General features: G+C 40.1%; 1 protein-coding gene across 1 annotated transcript in view; it reads right to left on the bottom strand.

The window, feature by feature from the left end:
• Positions 1-8,092, bottom strand: part of lpp (LIM domain containing preferred translocation partner in lipoma) — a 132,436-nt gene extending 124,344 nt beyond the window's left edge. Inside the window, exon 1 of the mRNA XM_088425120.1 lies at positions 7,832-8,092. The gene's annotated coding sequence lies outside the window, so the exon portion shown is untranslated. The remainder of the gene's footprint in view (positions 1-7,831) is intronic.
• Between the last annotated feature and the right edge of the window lie 7,254 nt (positions 8,093-15,346).

Below are 15,346 nucleotides of genomic sequence, written 5' to 3'. Positions count from 1 at the left end.
AATGCGTGCTTGCCGCACGCAGCGCAAATCATCGCTAGCGGACGCTCCAAAAGGGGGTTTGAGTCCGCCGAGATTACCGCAAAGTTCGTACGCTCGCCCGGTCAGGCAGATAAACACGTGGAAAGTCGAATGCGCGGCATGGAATTGGGTAGGAAAGTCAATCTGGGTTGTTTTTTTTACTAGCTGAAAAATAAGGTAATTTTAAGGCTCTGATAGCTTGGTTTTATAATCTGTTGATGATTGTCAATTACTTGATAGTCACATTTTATTAAAACAAACACGTATGTCCATTCATAGGACACTTTTTCAGTGGCAATGCCAAAACAGTTTGATCAATGCCAAAAGTGTTGAAAGCTGACCCTTGCAAATGTTGTCTATTTATTTAACTCAATGATAATTACTTTACTAGAAGACTAAACACATCTGAAAAGGTTTACTCTCACGACAGATTTTTGGAGCATTCAGACAATTTTTAGTGTCTGATTTATTCCCGAAAAGAAATGCAATTTTTTTTGCTAATCGATTAGTTGTCAATAATTTGGGAAATTAGTTGATAAATCTAATCTATTAGCTGTCACTGACTCGCAGCACATTTAGTTAACATTAAAACATAAAGCAGTTAGTTAGTCAGTGCAAAAAAGGTACATTTTAAAAAAAAAGGTCCGAAAATTACTGTATTTTCCGCACTATAAGGCGCACCCTCAATTAATGACATATTTGAAAACTTTTCCATATATAAAGCGCACCGGATTATAAGGCGCGCGCTCAATCAATGACATTTCACAACTATTTCAATCACGATATAGCAATACTCAAAGTAATAACAATAATAACTCTAAACGCTGAATAGCATAAGTCAATGTCAATATGAGCAACCTTGTTCAACTGTAAACACACAAAAGAAACAGGTCAAGCTTACTTAATCACTTTGTTCCCCATCTACCAATCTTAATATTGATCCAAATAAAAGGTGCACCTGATTATAAGGCGCACCGTCAGCTTTTTAAGAAAATTAAGGCTTTTAGGTGCGCCTTATAGTGCGGGAAATACGGTACTGTTAATTTTTACTTTTACACAGTACATTTTGCAATTGTAAAATCATAAATGTAGAAAATGTGTTACCATACCCAAGTTTCTGGTATTTTACTGTAAAAAATAGCTTCTTTTTTTTTTTACAGCGTACCAATAATAGGACAAAGTCGTATCGCCATTATAATGTTAACAATACCCCTCCCCATATGTGAAGACAACAATGCCATGACATAATTGATGACTTCAAGCCTGAAGTCATTAATGGAAAATCATTGGCTCATAACACCTCCCTGCCAGTTTTCACATGGTCACTTTGAAGAAGCGAAGACACGTGAAAATCATGATTGATAACGTTTCACGTCGCACTTGTGAAATTTAGTGCACACAAGAGTCACTGAGCGCACACTTAAGCATTGTTGGCGCGCCTCGCTTGCGTACGCGGCGTGTTGCGACATATCTGTCATGTGGGTGTTTAAGGGCGGTTAGGGAAAATATTATTTGTATTGTGAGAGTTCCAAAGCGACTCCGCCGAGAAGAGCCAGGATATTCAAACCTTTCGGAGCCAGACGTCAAATCTCAAGTACTTTGCAGCCTATGGAAACATGATGACAAACCGCTCCATGGGATATGATCAATTTCTGCTTGTACTGTATATAGACGTCAACGATGTTTTTAATATGCTACTTCGTAGGTCAGCGGAACAAAAAATGTCACAAAAAAAGTTACATAGGCATTAAATACGGAAAATTATAGGTATTGTGCATTAAATTAAATATTGTGTGTTAGCGCTGTTTGATATTTAAATATGGTAAGTTATTGTTGTTTTATATATATATATATATATATATATATATATATATATATATATATATATATATACATACATACATACAAATTATAGGTAAACAATACATTGAATATAATGTAGTAAATATTTTACTGGTACACTGGAGGGACAATTGATTCGGCGCAAACTGATTAGTATATTTGTAGATTTTTATTCATTTATTTTTTTGTCAAGTATATAAAAAATATACAGTATATTTGGGAGGGCAGGTATTTAATTTAAAAAAAAAGTATTTCAAATTTGTTCATTAGTAATTTTTTACCCGGGATTTTTAGAAGAATTTTGTATTGCAAATGGAAGTTTTATTTAATTGTCACACACATTTTGACCAAAATTGTTCCAAATTTTGTAATGTTTACTTTTTTATCTTTATGTGTGGGGAGATCCGCCAAAAACAGGGCATCTTTTAGATTTGCGGGATTAATGTGAGTATAGTATAGCGCTTCTCAATTGTATTTCAGAGAAAACTTTTTACGACCCCCCCCACTCCGTCGAGTGACGATAAATCAGATTATCTATAAAAATTGTATACCTAAACCTGTATCCCTTCATATATTAACAAAAGGAAAAAAAAGCATTATAAATCAACTTTCAACAACCGTTAATTATTTTTTACAGCATTTATATGGGTTACAACTTAGTCTAAAACTGAAAAAAATAACCAGGTGCATCCAAAAAATGATGAAAACACATGGCAGAAAGTAATCATTTACCCTGGGGTCACCCACGCCCCCCTATAGCACAATAAACGATGTATAGCGTGTACATTATGATGCAAATACGCTAGAACAACACGGCATATGCTCATTTTCTGTCTTTCATTTTCATTGATTGCAGATATGCTACGAATTGAGTTTGCCAGCAAAACAGCAGTCTAGTCGAGTGCAATAATATTCCGTCTCTGCTACGCTGCTGTTAATATCACCTTCATCGCCGCTGACCCCCGCGGCACTCCTGGGGAGTCATCAGACTTTAATTATACCTTTTTAATCACTACAATGTAATCTGCAGAGTAAATGGACCCTCTTTTTCATATATTCACACTCATAATCTGCTACTTTGATTAACAAAAGCACTCATTTCCTTCCTGTCAAAGAGCGTTAATGAGTCGTCTCCTTGCTGTGTTTTTACCGGGACCCCAAAAGCTTCCCTCTTGAAATTGCGGTGTTATTTTTATTATTATTGTGGCAATTTATGAATTTTTGAGGGCGAGGGTGTGGCAAAACACGCGCTAGTTTTTCAGGCATGTGTAAACCCATTAATTCTTTGGTAACAGCCCCGAAAGATATTTTATCAATCAACATGAAATTGTGTAAAGGACACGAGCGAACGGGAAGTGGGTTTTGGTTTCAAGCCGTTACTTTGTGATAAATTCAAGGATTAAAAAAAAAATAATAATTCTTACATCATACTTGTTTCAAAAATCAATACAACTTGGTGGACACGTCCGTCATGGAAAGGCGGACGAAAACATATGATTCATCAAGGTTGTGCCAAATCATGACCTGAAAGACATTTTGTTTTTCTCAAGTTATTCGGCCTCTTGCGGAACAACAACAGCTATATTTAAATTGTATTTTCCATTAGAAGACTTTATTACCAAACCTAAAAGCAAATGGAGGGTGCAGACCTTTTCCAAGGTTGCTCTTGAATCTAACAATTAAGAAAGACCTCGAACCGTAAAAACAGAAGTTTTCCAAAATCATGCTTTGAAACCACATCACTTGACTACGACTGCACTGAGACTAATGTCTTAAAAGTGTAAAAAGAACCCTCTGGATCGCTAATAGCTTGAAGGTAATGTTGACATATTGATACAAGACTACAAACAAGAAGCTGACAAATGGATGGCTAGCTAGGAGCTGCTTGCGGTTGATGCTAGCACTTGCCAAAAACGTTACCCTAATACATAGTGCAAGCTGCTACCAAAATGAAAAATTCTTACTTTTCTTCTTACAAGTGATAGCCGCTTATGTTAGCAAATGCACAAAAAAGGGTTAGCAATTCATGTAGTGTAATATATTACTGGAATAAAATGCTATTATTAAGAACACATGCTAGCGAAAATATAAGAGGATGGAATTCGCCAGCTAGCATCTACTCGATTAGCAATTGCCAAAAAATTAGCTTATTATGGTAGTAAGAAGATGATTACTTTAGAGACGAAGCTGGAGATAATCAAAAAATATGAAGAAGGCTCATGCATCGTTACCCTCGCTAGGAAATATGGCCGTAACTAGCTTAAGTCGCATCACTCGAAAGGTAAATGTCATTTTTTCTTTCCATATTTATGTTATTTAATTATATACATGTATATATTATATAAGTAGTACTTACTATACTATTTTGTTACTAAATTTTAATATGTATATAAAATGTTGATGTTTTTACCAGTTTTTTTGCACAAATTAGCTAATTACCATGGGTTTTTATTGCCCGCCATCCGACGATTTTCCCATACGATCCCAACTCCGGAACGGATTAATTTCGTACAGCGGGGGTCCGCCGTAAATACCAACCGGTGCGAACACAGCCGGCTAGCGGTCGACAGCTAACAATCGATTGTCTCGTCGAATTGCGCTGCGAAAACCGTTAGCGCTCCGATTCATTCCAGCCTATTTTACGCAGGCGGCGGTTAAGAAGCGAACGGTATCGCTATGTCAACGCGCTGCCGTGTCGGAATAAACGAAGAGGGAAAAAAAGAGTCTGACTGTACTTGTTAAAAGGAGGACTCGCGCATAGTGTGAATTTCAAATCAATAATACCAACCGCCGCCCCGGCACCCCTTGAGAGCAGCCGCTATCAAACCGCATACATCTGCGTCGCTCAAAACCGTTTCTGACTGCATTAAACGCGGCGGCGCTCTTTTAAAAAATAAAAAGGACACGTTTGACAGTGTTGATGATGTTAAAGTTGAAAGACGCTTTGAGACGCGGACCCTCCTGGTGGGTTCGTTGCAGTCGCTCAGGCACTTTTTAATGGGGGTACGGCGGCGGCACTGCGTGAGTCGTCTGAGAGCTGGAATGCAGCGTTGAAAACTTTCACAGGAGGTTTTAGCTTCTACAGGTATGACCGATGGCAGAATTTAGTCCCAAACCAGGGCCCTAAATTTTGGGGGGGACTGGCCTAGTCAAGCCAGGGATTTGGATACCCTGCTAGAACCCGCACTGGCCCAGTAAGTTTATGATATAGTACGATGATTATTGAAAATTTTACATTTTTATTCTGTCCTATTCATGACTTTAAAAAACACTAGTAATGCATGGTTACTTTATTTTTTGCATGAAATGTTTTTGGCTTCATATCTTGTTAAAGCAGTGTTTCTCAAATAGTGTGTGTGTGTGTGTGTGTGTGTGTGTGGGGGGGGGGGGGGGGGTAATGCCGGGGGGGCGTGGATGATCCCTTGTCACGTGGAACGTCATCGCAATAAAGTAATCATTTTCATCATTTTCTTTTAGTTTCAGGCACTTTGGTGAACTTGCTTCTTTTTTTCCGTTTTAGACTAAGCTGTAACCAGTATAAACGCCATAAAAATCATTAACGGTTGTTGAAAGGTGATTTATATTGCGTTTTTCTGTTGTTGATGTTAAAAAGGATATTTATAGTCAGTGCATGGGGGGGGGGGGGGTTCTCTTTTCTAGGGGGGGCCTGGCGAAATACAGTTGAGAAACACTGTGTTAAAGGAAGAATTTAACCTGGCGCGCTTTCTTTTTAACCTCATTGATCATTTAAAACAGTGTATAGTACTTTGCCCATTTTGGGGTCATTTTCTTCCATTATCTTGCAGTATTTTAGCTAAGGTAGTGAGATAACTAAGTGGTTGTGTTATGTTTACATTTTACAGAAAGCCACCAGGTTTCACCATGTAGGTAAAATTTCAGCTTTTCAGATTTTCTTTCAATGGTTTCCCGTTTTATATAAAATTACTTTCATGTAAAATTCAAAGGATTGGAGATAATACCTCGCAAATTAGGTAAAATGCACATTTTTAATATTCTGTATATATCATATATAAAAAATTGTACCGTCACAACTAAGTGTACACAATATAATTTGTTTCCAACTATTACAACCGTGTTGCATAAGTGATGTTTTATAGAGATGATATGCATGGCAAGTATGGCGCTTTCTAAACCGCAGCGTTGTTGTTGATGACCTTTTATGGCGCGACTAGAAGTGGTGGAGGAACAGTCATCGAGTCATCTGAGATTTAAAAAAAAAAAACTTTTCCAGTCACAATATTTCAACATAGAAAGTGTCATGTGATTCTATGAAGCAATAAGGATTTATCGATGCAGTTTTAAATGTCTACTTTTCCCGTGTTACAGCCTTTATCATCTGTGGTTTGACATCACTTTAATATTGATACACATCAACAACAAGAAAAAAGCTTTACGCTCATACAAGTGTGAAATGACTTGGGTAAAATATGTGCCCTGGAGCGCTAAAGGTCAAGAATGACTGTTCAAAGCAAATAGCGAGGGTTCACTGTACCTACTGTGACTGAGATAATTCACCTGCTTTTCACCTTTGACTGGGGCCTTGGATCACTTGTGTGTTTTGCACTACCATCATTATGTTATCTACTAAGTAGCGATAGGAATTTATGACAACAATCCTGGAGCGGTCTGCCGAATGAGCACTGCCCTAAATGATCCCATTGCACATGTGTAGATGCTGTATGTATTCTTTTTCCTCAAATATGCAATATACACTGTACCCTGTGATATATATGTGAACGCTGTGATATATAGCTACCATGGCATATTACTCACTATAGTCAGACTGTTTATAACCTGTACGTGCCTGTAAAAACGCCTTACAAGCTGTATAAACTTCTGTTCTGCATAAATACTATACTACATCAGACAGTGAACTTCCCAGCATGCTTTGCAGCTCTTGTGTGCTCTCTTTGATGAGAAAATGGGACATGAAAATGTCTCAGACATGAAGACAGGATGTACTGTACATAGTTTGAAGGTTAGCTCGAGTGAGGGAGCTGGTATGCGAAATGACTGGGCGTGAGCTGTGGTCAAGAGCAGCTCCAGTGAATGCGCATCTTGTTACCGGTGTGCCGAATAAAGAGACTGTGTCATCCTTTAACTGCATGAGAAGTTGTCACAGCATAATTCAAATGAAGTGTAGCTGGTGAATTTATGTCTTATGGTGGCTAATATTTAATATACTTTTAAGAGATTAAATGACTATTGAAAATGTCTTTGATGGGTACTCGTTTGTTGTATATAGCAGGCCTTAAAACAAATATAATGAGAAAATGGTAAAAACTTTAAAAACTACTGAACTACTAATTCAGTCCTGATTAACTTTGCTCCACAATAACTATAATAGGAACTCATTAATTAGTCTTTATTATCTCGATTACAAACATAAGTAATAATATTGCGTTTAACGCGACAGTAGCAGTTTGGCGAATCTGCATCTGCAACTCGAGGGCTGGATTTACTTCAAACGGCTAACAAACTAGCTACGGCTGCTCTTAAGATCGTCTCCCAAAAAAAGTTTAACTTTTCGGGACATTTTCTTCCTCTTCGCCGCTAAGAGTTCCGTCTTCCGCATTTCTGAGCAGCCCTCCTCCTCGACTCAAAACACATACCAGAAGCGCGAGAGACGCCCAAAGATTTCAGAAAAAAAAAACTTTCCCAACTTCGCTTTCGGTAGCGAGTGACTAGTTAGCTTAGAGTTAGCCTCGTCAAGCTAGTTATGCTAGTAGTGGAGCGTTAGCCCCAGGTGTGCCCACGCCCTCCCCCAGCCATCCACGTCCGAATCTCCGCCACACTTTCGCATTCTTAGCGCCGCTAACACGGAGCCCCAAATACCAAGCAAGATTCTTCCCCCCCGCTCGAGCTGTCGCCAACCGCACGTCAAACATTCCCTAAACCCTCGCGTCAGCTCTCAACGCAACCGCGCCCGGTTCGGTTCGGTTCGGCTTACCTTTTTTTGCTGGGGACTTTCGAGGAAATCCAAAAGATAGGAAGACGGTCCGAATCCTCAGCCCAAACTTCTTGATCCTCAATTATGGGAGAGTTTTGTGGGCAGTGACGTCACGCGGTGAAATTCCAAGCCGAGGTTTGCCCATGTAAGGCAGCAGGCCAGCGGGGACAGCCAGCCGGGACACCCCGCTCAAGCGCACCGTCACCGGGCTTGCACAGCGCCGACGCCCTCTTTGCTGATTTGGAAGTACGTTACGTTGGCCTTGATATTAAAAATAAAACAATGAAAATTAAACATTTGCTGATAAAAACAATTAAAGCAGTCGTGTGTAAACGTTTTCACAAAAAATAAACATCATTCAAACCAACATTAATAGTGTTCCCTCGTTTCTCGCGGGGGCTACGTCCCCAAAGTTCCCGCAGTAACCGAAATACGCGAAATAAAGCTGGACCTTTTTTTTTTGTTTTTTTTTTTAGATCTTTCGTTAAAAAATGCATACAATAGGTACTTTATTTTTGTCTGGACGAAAAATATCAAGAAATGTGAGGTGAACCTGCAACAGATGTGGTCATCTATCGAGAAAAACCACGTAGGAGAAGTTGAATTGTATTAATAAATAAAATGGCTATGTTTTTGACTGGTCTGATTTCAAATGAAATAAAGTGTAAGAAAAATAGTATCATATACTTGCCATAGAAAAAGTTATGGTCATAAATGAAAATCTGCGATAGAGTGAAGCAAAAATAACTGAACCGTGATGTAGCGAGGGGACGTCAAACACATTTTTATTCACTTAAATCGGAAATGTGATTTAAAATATAGGTGTCATATTTAGCCCATGTCGGGCTCAATCACTGCCATTCATAATTGGGAATACTGTCAATTTTCTACATATTGAAAACCTGATGTTTTATCATGCATTTTAATCCCTTTAATCCCTTAACCCCCCCCCCAAAAAAACAAACAAAAAAACGTTTTTATATATGTATGGATAGGGCTGATGCCGCTGAACATTCTGAGGGGTGGAAAGTCAATATATACTTATATTTGACAATGTTATGACCCTTTCAAAGCTAGTGAAAAAAAACCCGGACAGCCAGGGGTTAAATAAGGGAAAATAAAATCAATTTAAAAATGTTATTACACACTGAAAAAAATAACATGAAACTTAACGTTAGGTCTTACGTGAATAAAGTCTTATCTTTTAGAGAATAAAGTCGTGGTCTGTTGATATCTCATCTGGGGATCATATCACGAGATTCCAGCCGAAATAAAACGAAAAAAAAAAGTCACGTTATTCACGATTGAAAAACGATACACGTGTAAAAGTCCTAATTTAATGAGAAAAAAAAATAAGTTGCTTTTCAAACTACAAATTGGATGTTGCCAATGTTTGATGTTTGTCCGAATATCTTTTACCAGACTCCTTGACACCATAAAAACATCAAATTGTTCCCGATTTGAGTTTCATGTCCTCCATTTTCAAGTATCTGAGCGTACACGATTGATGATTTCATGCAAATAAATGCTAACTGCTTCCTCCTCCGCTCATCTTGATACGTCGCTGTCTTACAATGCCGACATTGTGTAGCGTCCCCAAAAACATGCAAATACACTCCGATGCTATCTTTTATGAAAACCAGCACCAGTCGCTCTGTCACGGGCTAAACACGAGAAAGGAACGGAATCGACCGCATCCGATCGCGTTGCGCTTCCAGCAGTCGAATATTCACCTTTTTTTTTTGCCGTCATAAACAGCTCACACTGATCCAACAAACCGATAACGAAGCAAAGGATTTTGGCTATTTTAGCATCTTAGCCGCGTTGTCGCTAAAGCTAATCTCATTTGTAACGTGTGACGTCTTAGTTCTTAATTTTCCCAACGGGCCCGCTAGTGACGCCCCGCCCGCTCCCGCGCGAGAAAAGCCGATTTCAAATAGGCGCCCCGCAACAAGGAGTCAAGTTAGCAATCAAAGAGCAATTAGCATGGCGCGTTAGAGGACGTCGGGAGCTTTGATGTCTCGCCTCTCAATTTCACGCATGATCGGGGGCGGGAGGTGGGGTTACGCTCTCAGGGTCCACCACCGCAGATAAGTGGCACTACAGATAGGTTTTTTATCGCAACCGCACAATTTTAGCGACGAGCCGGAGAGAATAACTTCAATTGTTTTAGCGTCCGATATACTAGCCTTATGGCGTATTTGACTCAGTCGGATTGGAACTTTCTCCGAAAAAAAATACATTTTTAGCAAGCGCGGCCGTGACGCAGATTTTACAGGGGGGCGAGAAAAATACACGGCAGTGCGCTGCGAATGTTTGTTAGCTTTTTTTTTTAACATGGGTGTTACCATTCAAAAATTCATAGAAAAAACAAACGAGATTTCAACCTTGGCACATTGTTTCTCTATGTACAACGAACTAAAAAAATATTAGAGTATAAGATCTAAAAATTGTATCAATTCATATTAATTTGATAACAGTAAGTTGAAAATTCAGCAACATAGCCAATAGGCTAATAATAGCTAACAGGCTAACGATGTGGTACCTAGGAAGGAAAGAAGGAGGGAGGGAGGGAGGGAGGGAGAGAGGGAAAGAAGGAAGGAGTGAAGGAAGAGAAAAAGTGAAAAAAACAGAAGGCAGGAATGTGAAGGAAGGAAAGAAGGAATGAAAAAATGTGATAAAAGGAAGGAAGGAGGAAGGGAGAGAGGGAAGGAAGGAAGCAGTGAAGGAAGAGAAAAAGTGAGAAAAATGGAAGGCAGGAATGTGAAGGAAGGAAAGAATGAATGAAGGAATGTGATAAAAGGAAGGAAGGAGGGAGAGAGGGAAAGAAGGAAGCAGTGAAGGAAGAGAAAAGTGAGGAAAACGGAAGGCAGGAACGTGAAGGAAGGAATGACGAAATGTGATAAAAGGAAGGAAGGGGGAAGGGAGAGAGGGAAGGAAGGAAGCAGTGAAGGAAGAGAAAAAATGAGAAGAGCAGAAGGCAGGAATGTGAAGGAAGGAAAGAAGGAATGAAAAAATGTGATAAAAGGAAGGAGGAACGAGAGCAAATGAAGAAAGAATGAAGACGTGATGAAGGAAGGAAGGGCGGAAAGAAAAGAAAGAGAGAAGGGAGGGAGGAAGGAAGAAATAAAAGAGGAAGAATGTGATGGAATGAAGAAAAGGAAAGGGAGAAAAAATGAAGAAGGGAGAGAGGAAAGGAAGGCAAGGAGGGAAGAAAGGAAGCAGTGGAGGGAGGGAAATTGAGAAAAAAAGGAAGAAAGGAATGTGAAGGAAGGAATAAAGGAGGAAGGGATGTGAAGAAATGAAGGAAGGCAAGGAGAGAAAAGGAGACAACTTGCAAGTTTGGTACAAGTCAAATGAGTATTTTGCGGGCCGCATAAAATGATGCGGCGGGCCGAATCCGGCCCCCGGGCCTTGACTTTGACAGCCGTGCCCTTTGCAAATCCGTGTCACTTTCGTGACCGTTTTGCTCGGATAAATGCGGAGACTTCAACGGGACACTTCAAAACCTCCTCATTTTGAATCCACCGACAACTTTTGCGCAACTCTGACGAGCAAATTTCGTCCATCCGACGACGATTCAATTCAGCTTCGCCGCCGTTGTTTTCCACGAAAATATCGACAAAATTCCTTTTTAAAAAGTACTTTTCACTGAATGTTTTTTTTTTTTTTTCCCGCGCCACATGGAAACGACGAATTTGAAGCGCTCGCGCTTTGAAGGTTTGTAGCATGACACGCCCACAAGCACGTTTTACTAACACGCTAGCTCCGGGCGGGGATTGCTCGATTTACATGCTCAAACACAAAAATTAGAATTCATTAGCGTAATCTGGGGTCCCCATCTAGATGCCGCCTTGTTTGATGAGTGGCTTTGGGACATTGTCGTCACCGCCGACTTTTGTCGGCTCCTTATTTGGCGCGACTCGTCCGTTAACGCGGCTGCTGTGCTCGCGGACTAATCTGCGCTATCTCCGCTCTTAATGAAGGCGGCGTATGCGCTTGGCGGTCACGCTTGTTGTTCCCGCCTGCTATAAAAGTCTTGTTTTTCTGTTCCCTGCTACTCAAGGGGAAAAAAAAGAAAACATCGCTCCAATCATCGTCCGTTAACACTGACCTGACGCTAAAAAACACACACTGACCAATCAGGGCACAGCGGAGAATTTTTTGCTATTTTTAACGGATATTTTTTTTTCCTGTAAGAATTTTTTCACGGTTGCAAAACGCCAAAATCTTACTTTATAATTTAATATAGGCCGGTGGTGTCAAACTCGAGGCCCGGGGGCCAGATCCGGCCCGCTACGTCATTTTATGTGGTCCGCAGAATGCTAATTACGACTTCAGGTTTCTGGCTAAAATATGAAATTTTCAAGTTGTCTTCAACTTTTACCTTTGTTATTATTTGTGTAATTTTAGCGACCTCTGATTTCACAGTGTGTAAATGTGTCACCTCTCGTCACCTGTCAAGTTAATGATTTATTTTGGTAAACACATCTCTACTTTGAGCCCAAAAGCGGAATATTTTTCTGTGGACGAATATTTATTTATACTTATTTATTTTTCAGAACAGGTCTGACCGTTTATACTGATTATATTTTTGTAAAAAAAAAAAAAAAAAAGTCTTAATAATTTAGTTGATTCATGTTTGTGAACTGTAATCCCAAAACAGGACTGTTGACTATTTTTCATCGGACAAATATTTTGACAATTATAATGACGATTTTTTCGGTCTGCATGACATACATGGAAAACGAGCAATATATCAAGATGATTTGAATGAAGTACGTGAATGAAATGAGCCTCCGCCGATACCCGGAAACCTGGATTCGGCGGAAGCCAGCGCTTTGAAATTTGGGCGCTCGATCGGACGCCGAAAGAGGAAGTGAGGAGGGCAGCTGTTGTCTTCTGCGTTTGAGGTTTACTCATCCGGGGGAGGAAGCGGCGTTTGCGTGTGGGCGGCGTTACTACCCGCCAATCGAACAGGATATCCGACCTGGAACAAATTGAAACCGTGACTTCATCTGGAGCTCATGAAGACAAATAAGCACCTCTTTCTCAAATGGGACTAGAAAACAACTTCATTTATGGTTCTGACAAATTTGGACAAAGTTAACGTTCAATGCCAAAGACGTACTTTCACGTTTTTAAGAGTCCGGACATTAAATCCCAGATACTTAAATGTTAAATCGGTTCTTAAGTACAGTACATGTTAATTTCGTGATATTTAAGTATTATCTCGACACTTAAGTATCTGGGATTGAATGTCTGGACGCTTAAAAAAGTGAAAATACGTCCCTGGCATTGAATGAGTTACCATGCTCATTTAGATACTGTCTAAACAAGTGTTTTGTCCAGTCCTTTGATCTTAAACAACAAAAGTATTTCACATCAAAGTGAAAGCATTGAAAAAAGATGCTAGGGAGCTGAAATTTCACCCAGTTTGTAAGAATATGTCATAGTTCAATATGGCATGACCACTTAGTTAGCACACTACCAGGAGTGTGCCATCCCTTGGCTAAAATACTGCCAAAACGATGTGGGAGAGTACTTAGAACAATGCTGTGATCTCTACATCAAAGGTAAAGCGTCGAAAGAAGACAGTAGGAAGCTGAAATTTCACCCTGATGGTGACATAGCAAATTCCAACATCTAAGTTATCACACTATAAATTTACCACCCCTTGGCTAAAATACTGCAAGAATGATGTGGAAGAAAATGACCAAAAAATGGTCCAAATAGGTATTTTGTCCAGTGCTTTGATTTTTACAAAAAACGCATTTCACATAAAAGTGAAAGCATTGAGCAAAGACAGTAGGGAGCTGAAATTTCACTTAGATGGTAGCAACATGTCAAATTTAAACACGGAAGGACCACTTCATTATCACACTACCAGATGTGTGCCACCTTTGGCTAAAATACTGCGACAATGACGTGGAAGAAAATGACCCAAAAACGATCAAAATACCGCATAAGTGTTCCAATCCTTTGATCTTGACATCAAATGCATTCTACATAAAAGTCAAAGCATTGAAAGAAGATACAAGGGAGCTGAAATTTCACCCAGATGATGCCAACATGTCAAATTTCAACATGGCAAAACCACTTAAAACGAAAGAAGATACAAGGGAGCTGAAATTTCACCCAGATGATGTCAACATGTCAAATTTCAACATGGCAAAACCACTTAAAACGAAAGAAGATACAAGGGAGCTGAAATTTCACCCAGATGATGCCAACATGTCAAATTTCAACATGGCAAAACCTCTTAAAACGAAAGAAGATACCAGGGAGCTGAAATTTCACCCAGATGATGCCAACATGTCAAATTTCAACATGGCAAAACCACTTAAAACAATGCGAGAAAATGACCGCAAAATGGTCACACTACCCCACTAGGTTTAAACATATTATTTCGCGTGTAATTTGGATCATTTTTGCCCCGATTTCTTTCTCTAAGAGCTAACTGACATATCATCCGTCGCGTTACAATTGCTGGATCACTTAAAAGAGCGACCCGTCATAAAAGCTTTATTGAGCGTACAAGGCGCATTTGAACATCGTTGCACCCCCCGCTACTCGCACCAGCACGCTCCCCGCCAGGCCTCGCTGACCTCACAACACGTCGCATCTCCCAGTTGATCCTTCTTTGAAAGAACGCCCCTTTTATCGTTCCTTTCAAACCACATCAGATGACAGCGTAATCCCGCCGTCATTATCGACATTCAAAAAAAAAAAATAAAAACGCACGCGGCTAGCTAGCAAGCTAACCGCCCGTCGCCCGTATAACGGGATGATATGGATTACGCCGGGAAAGCGGACCTTGCCCTCCCGTTTGATTTTTTTTTTTTTTTTTTATGCCTGCCAGTGGCACTCGGCCAATAAAAAGCCAAATATCCCGCCTGATGATTAAGGTCATTTGTGTAAGCCTCAAACGGAGTATAAACGGGAGGGGGGGGGGCGCGATTCGCAGATTTCGTTACGGTGTCCCCGTCAGAAAGCCGTTGTTAAAAGTATTGGTATGTGTAAATGTCCTTTTTCTGTCTACAAAAAATACAGCTAGGAAAAAAAGAACCTTGGAAGTGGCAAATGTACTTTCTGAAGTAATGCATGTTGGGAAAACAATTTTCCTGACCTGTCATTGGCATTGAAATGGTTTTAATCCGCCACGTTTATCCCGGGATGACCGGGGGATCTGACAGGGAATTTTACCGCCAACGTCCCCCGAGGGCTCAGCTCGGTTAGGCCCTCCGCCGTGATGGAAATGCGTTGGACTAATTTGCCTTAAAGCGGGATTGGCCCCATATTAGTCCACTCATCCGTGGGATTATCCCTCGCTGGACGCTGGCGTTTTCTCTTTGGGTGAGATTATCCCGAACGGGCAGCGGCGTCAATTCAACATCAGGTGTAGATCGCGTCGAGTCGACTAGGAACGCGAAAGGTCAAAATAATCGTTATTGTAATATGTGCTTCGGAACCTCGCAAATCTAAACATTGTATTCCGTTTCACTCATTCGCTGC

The sequence above is a fragment of the Hippichthys cyanospilos genome, chromosome 10 (genome assembly GCF_059441005.1).
Source record: "Hippichthys cyanospilos isolate Australia breed blue-spotted pipefish chromosome 10, RoL_Hcya_1.0, whole genome shotgun sequence".
Classification (NCBI taxonomy): domain Eukaryota; kingdom Metazoa; phylum Chordata; class Actinopteri; order Syngnathiformes; family Syngnathidae; genus Hippichthys; species Hippichthys cyanospilos.
The sequence above is the reverse complement of the archived record's forward strand: the minus strand, read 5'-3'. Positions and strand labels throughout refer to the sequence as shown.